A 10,516-nucleotide genomic window follows, 5' to 3' on the forward strand; every position below is an offset into this window, starting at 1 on the left:
GTACAGTCCATAACCATTAAACCTTCTCCCCACTGTGAACCTGGTGTCACGGTGTATATCCCAATTTACAGTATATCACCGTTAAACCTTCTCCCCCCCCCCTGTGAACCTGGTGTAATAGAATCTGCCTTAGTCTACCGTCCATCACCGTTAAACCTTCTCCCCACTGTGAACCTGGTGTCACGGTATATATCTCAATTTACAGTATATCACCATTAAACCTTCTCCCCAAAGTGAACCTGGTGTCACAGTATCTGCCTCAGTCTACCGTACATCACCGTTAAACCTTCTCACTACTGTGAACTTGGTGTCACGGGATTGATCTCAGTCTATCGTACATCACTGATAAACCTCTTCCCCACTGTTCACCCGGTGTCACGGTATCCATCTCAATTTACCGTACATCACTGTTAAACATTCTCCCCAATGTGAACATGATGTCACAGTATCTGACACAGTTTAAAGTAAATCACTGTTAAACCTTCTTACTACTGTGGAATCCATCTCACATTTTCTGCCTCAGTCTACCGTTCATAAACATTAAACCTTTTCCTCCTGTGAACCTGGTGTTAAAGTATCTGCCTCAGTTTAACGCACATCACCATTAAGCCTTCTTACTGCCCTGAACTCAGCGTCACAGTATATGCCAACATCTACTGTACTTTACCGTTAAAACATCTCCCCACTCTGAACCTGGTGTCGCAGTATCTCACACAGTTAATTGTACATGACTGTTAAACTGTGTTAATGTTGTGAACCCATTGTCTCAGTATCTCTTATCAGTCTACCATACATCATCGTTAAACCTTTACACATCTGTGAATGGGTGTCACTGTATCTGATACAGTTTATCGGACATTACTTTTCAACTTCCTCACTTCTGTGAACCCAGTGTCACAATAACTGTCTCAGTCTACCCTACCTCATTGTTGAACCTTCTCCAACTGTGAACCTGGTGGCACAGTTCTGCCTCAGTCTCCCGTATATCACCATTAAACCTCCTCCCCACTGTGAACCTGGTGTCACTGTATCTGCCTCAGTCTACCATACATCACCATTAAACATTATCCCCATTGTGCACCTGGTATCACTTTATCTACCTCAACATACCGCACATCACCATTAAACGTTATTCTCATGTGAATCTGGTGTCACAGTATCTGCCTCAGTCTACAGTACATCACCGTTAAACCTGATCCCCACTTTACTCCTGGTGTCAAATTATCTACCTCAACATACCATACATGACTGTTAAACCTTCTCGCTCTGTGAACCTAGTGTCACAGTATCTGACACAGTTCATATTATATCACTCTAAAACCTTCTCACAAATGTGAATCCTACTATAAAATAATACTCCCCTTCTAAGTCTCACTGTATTCGAATCCCACCTATTTTAAAAATTCCAAAAAAAAGAGAAACATCAATCCCAAAACAAGATACTCAAAAGTAGTAGCCCCCTAAAAATCTGGGTGTGGTAAAGTCCACAAGTAGCAGGTGACTAAAGGACTCAGTGTCACCCACCCCCAGGCAGACTTTCACAAAGTCCTGAAACAAAAACATTCAACCCAGTGATTCCAGTCCCAATGATTGTTCCGGATCGTCAATATCGAGAAGACTTTGCATCCATTCAACTTTTTTCCCATTCTTTCCATATTTTCCAATCTTCCCATTTCCATTCCCATTGACCCTTCCCTTTGGTGACAATGGTGACGATCACCCATTTCCTCGTACATCTGGCAATGAATTAGCAAATATTAAAGCATCATGGTCATTCTCAAAAAACTGATATTGAAAATTCCCATAAAAATCTTTCAATACTGCCGCATAACGAAAAGCAAATTTATATCCCTTTCGCCACAATACTTCTTAGGCTGAATTAAATTCTCGGTCTCTTCTGATAATTTCTTGACTCAGATCTGCATTAAAAAACCCCTATTATTTTGAACCATCAGTGGAGTCTGATTTTGCCATGTTTTCTGCACCACCAATCGGAGTATCACCTCTCTGTCTTGTTATTTAAAACAGCGAATCAAAACTGCTCGTGGTAATTGGCCTGGAAACGGTTTATTCCTTAACGCTCTGTTCACTCGATCTAATTCCAGTCCATCTGGAACGAATTACCTGCCCTTCACTTCTGGGATCCATTTCTTCAAAACCTTCACCGGATCCGAACCTTCCATATCTTCCGGAAGACCTACTATCTTAACATTATTTCTACGACATTGGTTTTCTAATGAGTCAAACTTCTTCAATAATTCCTTCTTCTGAATCCCCCAATCTACAAAAGGATCTTCCACTATTTCCATTTTTTCTCTATTACGCTCCACTTGACTCTTGCATTCAAGAAAGCCTCCTCAATCTTTTTAAAATGATCTTGCACAGTATCCACTGATCGTGTCCATCTCGTAACATCACTCTTAACTACATTAATATCTTGCTTCATAAAAGTTATTTCTTCACACACAGTGTTCATTTTAGTTTTCATTTCGAAAATCCTTGAGTCATCTGATGAGTCATCTGCATTGACATATTTGCCATATCTTCCATGAGTTGAGCAATCCCTTCCAGAATTGGAAACACAGAATCCAGTCCAGGATCCATCACCTGCCTTTGAGGCTGACCTTCTTTTGCCGCAGTCCCCAGTTCTTCAAATTCTAATGAAGTTGAGCTCTCTTCTTGTTCCAAAGCAGTAGGTCCTCTTCCAGTGCGGCTGCAGGTCTGGACACTCAACAACAGCATGCCTACCTCAACAGTGAGCGACCTCGTCAGTTCACCGTCGCTCAGGCTCCCCCACAGCCCACACCTTCTCCAAAGGTTTGTATACCCTTGACGCACTGCACATGCCCGGTAGGGCCACCGACTGCGCAGGTGCGTCATCTGATGCTACACTGTACCTCTCCTGACCACCAGGCAATGCTGCAGGCTCACGTGCCTGTCCTCGTTCAGCTGGCTCGCCCTCACGCCTGTGTTCACGAGTGCACGAGTCGAAACCGCTGAATTCATCGCTAAGCTAGCGCCGACGAAATACTTAGCCGGGCAGGAATCCTCTGAGGCTTGGAGACTCCAGTCGACAACTCTGTTACTTCAACTTGAACTTGGCCTCAGTTCTTCAACACTTTTGTAAGGTAATTTCTTCTGTAACTGAGTTTTCGATTTTTTCACATTTGCAGCCATTTCGATCCTCCACTATTCCAAAGTCTATAAACAGTATTTTTAATCACTTTTACAACTTTTAAAATCGAGCATTTAATAGTCTAACTGCGAAAGGGTGGAACCACACGTCTACCCTCTGCACCATCTTGTCACAGTATCTGACATAGTTTATGACACTTTTAAACCTTCACATTACTGTGAATGTTGTCTCTCAGTTTCTGTCTCAGTCTACCGTTAATCAACGTTAAACCTTCTCACCCTGTTAACTTGGTGTTAAAGTATCAGCCTAAGTTTACCACACATCACCATTAAACCTTCTCCCCATTGTGAAACCGGTTTTACTGTATCTGCCACAGTTTATCGTACATCACTATTATACCTTCTCACTACTGTGAACTCGGTGTTACAGAGCCTGCCAGTCTACCGTACATCACCAGTAAACCTTCTCGTCAGTGTGAGCCTGGTGTTACTGTATCTGCCACAGTTTAGTGTACATCATCATTAAAAATTCTCCCCAATATGAAGCTGGTGTCCCTTTATTCGCCAAAGGTTATCGTACAGCTCTGTCAAACATTTTCCCCACTATGAACCCAGTGTCACAGTAACTGCCTCAGTTTCCCATACATCACCAATAAAGCTTTTTTTTCCTACTCTGAGCCCAGTATCAACGTATCTACATAGTCTCCTATACATCACCATTAACCTCCTCCCCACTGTGAACCAAGTATCAGTATCTGCCAGTTTATTGTACATCATTTTTAAACCTTCTCACCACTGTAAACCTGGAGTCACAGAATCTGCCTTATTCTACCATACATATCTGTTAAACCTTCTCAGTACTGTGAACACAGTGTCACAGTATCTGCCAAAGTCGTCGACTGTACATCACCGTTAAACATTCTCCCCAAGTTGACCCATTCATCACTGTTTTTTCCACCATTTATCGTACATCACAGTTCAACCTCCCCACTGTAAACTTGGAGTCACAGTATATTCCACAGTTTATTGCACATCACTGATATTCTTTCTCCTCGTTGTGAATGCGGTGTCACCATATCTGCATCAGTCTTCCGTACATCACCATAAACTTTGCACCAATGTGAACCTGGTGTCACTTTATCTGCCACAGTTAATATTACATTACCGTAAAAACTTCTTCCAACTGTGAACCTGGTATCACAGTATCTACCACAGCTTATCATGCATTACTGTTAAACCTTCTCACTACTGAAAACTTGGTGTCAAAGTATCTGCCAAAGTCTACTGTATCTCACCGTTAAATATCCTCCCAACTGTGAACCTGGTGTCACAGTGTCTGATACAGTTTATCGTACATTACTGTTAAACCCACCAGATAAGCTCCAGATAGCGAAAGAGAAGTTCTCGCATCTGCAGGAACTGGGGATCATTCGTCCATCCGACAGTCCTTGGGACTCGCTGCTCCACCTGGTCCCAAAAGCCTCCGATGGCTGGCGCCCCTGCGGAGATTATCGACGGTTTAATGACATGACAGTACCTGACCGTTACCCCATCCCTCACATTCAGGACTTTATGGCCAATCTGCATGGTGTGAGAGTATTCTCCAAGGTCGATCTGGTGTGCGTGTACCATCAAATCCCATTGCACCCAGATGACATCCCCAAAACATCCATCATCTCCCCCTTCGGCATGTTCGAATTTTTATGCATGCCTTTCAGGCTCACGAACACCGCCCAGACATAATGCACCTCATGGATACGGTGCGCAGGGATTTGAATTTCGTGTTCATTTATCTGGATGACATTCTTGTCGCCAGCAGAGACTGGACACAACACAAGTCTCACCTGCACACCCTCTTCTCCCGACTGGCCGAATTCAACCTAATGATCAGCCCGGCCAAATACCAGTTTTGTGCAGAAGAAAATTTGGATGGGATGAAACTAATCCAGAATCCATTGCACAAGATTGGAAAAATTAGATTGAGCGTCTTCAAATACTTGGAAGTTTTGACGTCAACAGACTTTGGAGTGGCCACATTTGCTCATTTACACCATTTTTCTGATGTAAGTGAAGGTGGTTTTGATCCTGTCAGTTACTGAGTCCTGTGAAATAATAAATAAATAAGTGCGAGTAGATGGTGGATTTGTAATGGGAAAAGCCAGAGTGGCTCCATTAAAGTCAGTCATCAGACCTTGAATGGAATTGACTGCTGCTATTATGGCGAGCAAAATGGACGCTATGTTAAGAAGAGAATTACAGATGGAGTTAGCAGATCCTGTGTTTTGGACTGATAGAATATCAGTGCTTAAATATATTAATAATGAAATCATGAGGTTTCATCTCTTTGTGACTAACAGAGAGAATGAAAACCTGGACAACAACAAATGGCAGATTTACCACAGGACAGAGTTTCACCTGATGAATTCCCATTTACATCCGTGGAAGTTGATTATTTTGGTCCTTTGCAAGTAAAGTGAGGACGAAGTGTTGAAAAACGATATGGAGTTATTTTCACTTGTTTAACTATGAGAGCAATTCATATTGAAGTAGCGTCATTGCTTGACAGAGACTCTTTTATTAATGTTCTTTAGCGTTTTATTCCTAGACATGGTCAAGTAAAAAAATTATGTTCTGATAATGGATCTAACTTTAAAGGAGCTGAACGAGAATTATGAAAAGTTATTCAAAATTGGAATCAACATCAAATTCATGATACATTACTTCAGAAAGAAATTAATTGGATATTTAATCCACCCATAGTTATGGGTGTGGTACGGGTAAGGGTTAGTTGGTTGTGGAGAACGTTTACAAAGGTCTGTACTGGGCAGTACTGGGCAGCAATGCTTAATGTTGTAATGGATGCGGAAGCTCTGGGAAGGGGTAAGGGAGGGACTGGCCAGGAAGTCTGCAGATTCTGGGTCCGAGGGCAATGCACAAACATGCTGGGGAAACTCATGGATAGTTTTGTGAGGAGCAGGTCCTGCATCACCAGTCAAATTGAGTATTTCGAGGAGGTGTCAAAGGAAATAGATGAAGGTCAAGGTGTGTATGCGCTGCACGTGGATTTTAGTAAGGTGCTTGACAAGGTCCTCACAGTGGCCTCATTCAGAATGTCAGGAGGCATGGAGCCTTGGCTGTGTGGATTCAGAATTGGCTTGTCTGCAGTAAACAGAGGGTAGTAGTAGATGGAACAATGACTAGTGGCGCTCGAAAGGGATCTGCTCTGGGACCCCTGCTCTTTGTGATTTTTATGAATGATGATGGGAGTGGAAGGGTGGGTACGTCAGGGGATGACACAGAGGTAGAGATGTTGTAGACAGTATAGAAGGTTGTCATAGGTCATCCAGTTTGCAGAGAAGTGACAGATGGAGTTCAATCCTGTAAATCAGATGTACTTAAACAAGCAACTGGTACAGGTTTATTTCCAGAGTCAGTTTCAAGGGCACGAATAACAGTTATTCCAAAGAAGATTGGAGACCCATTAAAAGTAGCTTCATATAGACCAATTTCTTTATTAAATGCGAATTACAAGAACGTGAGGGCAGAGCACTTGATTAATGGCAGGATTATGAACAGTGTGCAGGACAGAGAAATATTTAGATCCTGCTACATAAATCGCTCAATGTTGCTGTGAAAATTGAGAGGGAGTTTAAGATGGTGTATTGTGTGCTGGCTTTCAGGAGTCAGGGGATAAGTTCAAGAACTGAGAGGTAATGTTGCAGATGTATAAAATTCGAGTCAGACCACACTTGGCATATTGTGTGCATTCCTGGGGCGAGAATACCAGAAGTCGTCTAAATAAGGTGAGAGGAGGGAACTTTAGGAAAGATGTGAGGGGTACATTTTATTCACACAGAAAGTAGTGGGTGCCTGGAATGCATTGCCAGGGGTAGTAGCGGAGGCTGGTCCATAAAAGGCATGAAAATTATTTTAATATGGGGACAGGAATAAAAGAAAAACAGAAGGTACTGGTGTGAGGGAGGGAAGGGTAATATCGTTGTGGGGTAGGTTCATATGGGTCAGCTGAAGGGATTCGACCAATCCATCCATGATTTGTCCAGCATCTTGCTGCCATGTCGTGGTGAACCAGGGTGTTGCCTGATGGAGACACGGTGCTCTGAGCTCTGCAGAGATAGATCGTGCTTTTCTCCAAAACACACTTCCTCAGGTAAAGCAGAGGAAGGGGAAAGGCCCTAGTGTGCAGGGGTAGGGAGGGGGGTGAAGGGGGAAGAGTTGGGACCCTCCAAAGTCATCGTGATCAGGCATCGCAGACAGCATCTCTATCACCCATATTTCTCTTCCCAGGAGAAGGAGCGTTCTCAGAGACAAGACACGAGTCCAGAAGAACATTGCAACCCAGCTGATCAGAGGTCGGACAACATCATGATGTCCTGAATCCCTCCCCTTCTTCTCCCTCTGGCCCTGCCAACCCCATTCCCTGCATCTCCCATGTCCCGTCACCCACTCCCCCCCTTCCCCTCTACCCCTCCTCGATCCCAACCCCCTCCTGCTCACCTTGCCCTTCCCTCACACCTATGCCCTAACCCCAGCTCTCCTCCCTTCACCTCCCCTTCCCCCTCCCCCTTTCCCCTTCCAACCTTAACCTAGGGGAAGGAGGGGTCGGGGAAGGGGGTAGGAGAAAGGGGGTAATGGAAGCGGGTAAGGGTAGGAGTAAGGGGTAGGGTTGTGGGTGTGTAGGATTAGGGTGGGGTTAGGGGACAGCATAGGGGAAGAGATAGAGTTAGGGGACGTGGAGAATAGGGGGTATCAGTAGTGTTAAGGTTAGGGTTTGTTAGGGGTTAGAGTTAGGAGTAGGGGAATGGGAAGGGGGAGGGGAGCTGGGAGGCGAGCGGGGGAAGGAAATGGGGAGGGGAATGTAATGGAAGATTTAAACCGTGTTTTATACTCTTGCAGACTTTGCTTCTGCAAGGCTGAGAACCTGCTTGTTTTTTACAATCAGCAGACATAAGCTAAATTCCACCAAGGGGCCAGAGATGCAGTTATCTGACAAGAGGACATCTGTGTACCAAGAACATGTAATCTTTCTACTTGTTTTGGTCACAGACTGTCAGAGGCCTAGCCTTGATGCAAAATAACCATTGTATTCAAAGTGATAAGCTTATATTATTCAATCGAAGCCTAATATGCTAGCTTGCTCGCTTATCTTTCTTACTGTGCTGGGAATTGGTGCTTGGGTAAGCAGTTTTTGGGTAATATAAGCCATGGTCCCGCTGCTGAAGTTTGAGACTCTCTGAGAGGTGGCAACATCTGTCAGCAAGAAGAAGAATTTCTGGAGTCCAGCTAACATCCTGGTCGAGGGAGGTGGAGAAGCTGCTACCGGCGCCCGACAACCTACTACAAGTGTGCAGTCGTTGCCTCGCTTCGGCAGTTGGGACCAGTGCAGGCGTTGATAAGTATAATTGGGAAGGGCTTGCATATTGTAGTTTGAAATCAGCTTTTGAATTTGTAATAAACCTTTGTATAAACTGAACTGCTCTCAGTGCGGGTGTCTATTTTCTTTCGGTAGCTTAAACACTGTGACCAATCTCAAACGAACAAAGTGAGAAGTACAAGTTTATGCAGGACAGGGAACGGGGTGGAGGAAAGGGGAGGTGAACGGAGGAAGCCATCCCTACCCCCTCCCCTCTCCACCCCTTCCCCCACATTATCCCTGCTTATTTTCTCCTCCTTCTAGCAGAAGTCGGGCCTCAGTCCGGCCAGAACCTCCCATGGTTTCAGATCCTCCATTTCAGGAAGTGCCTTAGACGCTCGCTGCATGACAGACATCTTGTCTCTTCATTCATTCTGTACCGTTATTATTAAATTTAAAAATGGTTGGGTTTTTTAAAGCTAGAATCCAAAAGGCTGGTCCAGATAGACAACACAGAATCAGGCCCTTCGGCCCCTCTCTTCTGCTGGCTGAGTTGTAATCAGTCCATATTCCTCTCCCCGTTTTCATTCTTTGCTCCCATCCAGTTCAGGTTGCCTTGTCAATCTCATGGCCTGTGGGAAGAAGCTGCCTGGCTGTCCTGCTTTTATTCCATATCTCCTTCATGATGGCAGGGGGACAGAGATGCTCTGTGCTGGATATCTATGAGTCTATTTACAAATCCCATCCCTGCAAACAATCAGGGGTCGCTTGCCTTGAGGTTCCACCCATGTTACCTCTCCCTCAGCACTCTCTCATCAGAACACTACTGCACCCTCCTTCCCCTCCTCTACCAAGTCTCAGTATCCCGCTGACAATTCCAGTCAGCTGCCATATCAAGACTCTGGCCCATCTAAACCAATGGATCGATCAGCGCCTTCTCCCCTCAAGTGTTCGAGGAATCCACTCTCTCGCAATGTCTTGCTAATGAATGACCTGCATCCTCCTTCCCACTTGGTTCCTCCTGTTATCAGGCACCTGGATAGACCCCACCCTGTTGAAACTACCTGTGTTCTCACTGATCTCTCTGCGCCTCTACCCTCCATCCAAGGGTCTTGGTTGTCTTGTGGGGCTGGTGGAGAACAAAGCACCAACTCAAGGAGATGGGGAGCAGTACAGAGACCCCCAGCTCTAGGAGACAGGGAGAAGCACAAAGATGCCCAACTCTTTCAATCGGATAAAACCTGATCATCAGTTGCAAGGTGAAAGGAACTCTCAGTACTGCTGCACGTGGGGCAGGTTTGGCCCATCCCCACACCTCCACCCTGGCAATTCCCAAAACAGTTTTCCTATTCTTGTGGGGGTCCATGTACGTGGTCAATCAATGGGGACAAGGGTGTAACCAGCATGGCCATCATTGTGTGTGGCTGTGCATGGAACCAAAGTGCAAGGGCACCAAATGGCGCTCTGTGCTGAGGTTCTACCTGGCTCAGGTGTTGCGAAAGATTGGTCTGGCCCTGGTGCCGCACAATGTCCCAGTCAGCAGGGCTTTGCCCCATCACCTTCCAGGGAATGGTTTCATAAACAAACACATTTGACCACAAAGCCATCAGCCAGTGGTCAGCAGAAAATTGCTGACACAGAGACTCTAGGCTTGATGGGATACTGTGGGGTGGTCCACTGAGCAGAGCATCCAGAGACATCCAGGAGGTGTTCCAGAGGGCCAAGGACTCACTGGCCAACACCACCCTTCTGGTACACGCGAGGCCAGAGACACCCACCACTCTCACAGTAGATGCTTCCAGCACAGCAGTAGGGGGCGCACTGGAGCAATTCATTGAAGGGCAATGGCAGCCCCTGGCCTTCTTGAGCAGACACCTCTGGCCACCCGAACTCAACTACAGCACCTTTGGCTGAGAGCAATCGGTGCTGTATCTGGCAGACTGAGGCAGGTAATCTGACCTCAGCTTCACAGTGGGGAGAATGTTTCACGGAGATGTACGAAAAACTGTC

General features: G+C 45.4%; 1 long non-coding RNA gene across 1 annotated transcript; it reads left to right on the forward strand.

The window, feature by feature from the left end:
• The first annotated feature begins 2,601 nt into the window (after positions 1 to 2,601).
• On the forward strand, positions 2,602 to 8,626 carry LOC138745745 (uncharacterized). Its single transcript, XR_011346476.1, has 2 exons — positions 2,602 to 3,128; positions 7,441 to 8,626. It is a non-coding gene; the product is annotated as an uncharacterized lncRNA (long non-coding RNA).
• Positions 8,627 to 10,516: the final 1,890 nt, after the last annotated feature.

Source organism: Narcine bancroftii, chromosome 11 (genome assembly GCF_036971445.1).
Source record: "Narcine bancroftii isolate sNarBan1 chromosome 11, sNarBan1.hap1, whole genome shotgun sequence".
Taxonomy (NCBI): domain Eukaryota; kingdom Metazoa; phylum Chordata; class Chondrichthyes; order Torpediniformes; family Narcinidae; genus Narcine; species Narcine bancroftii.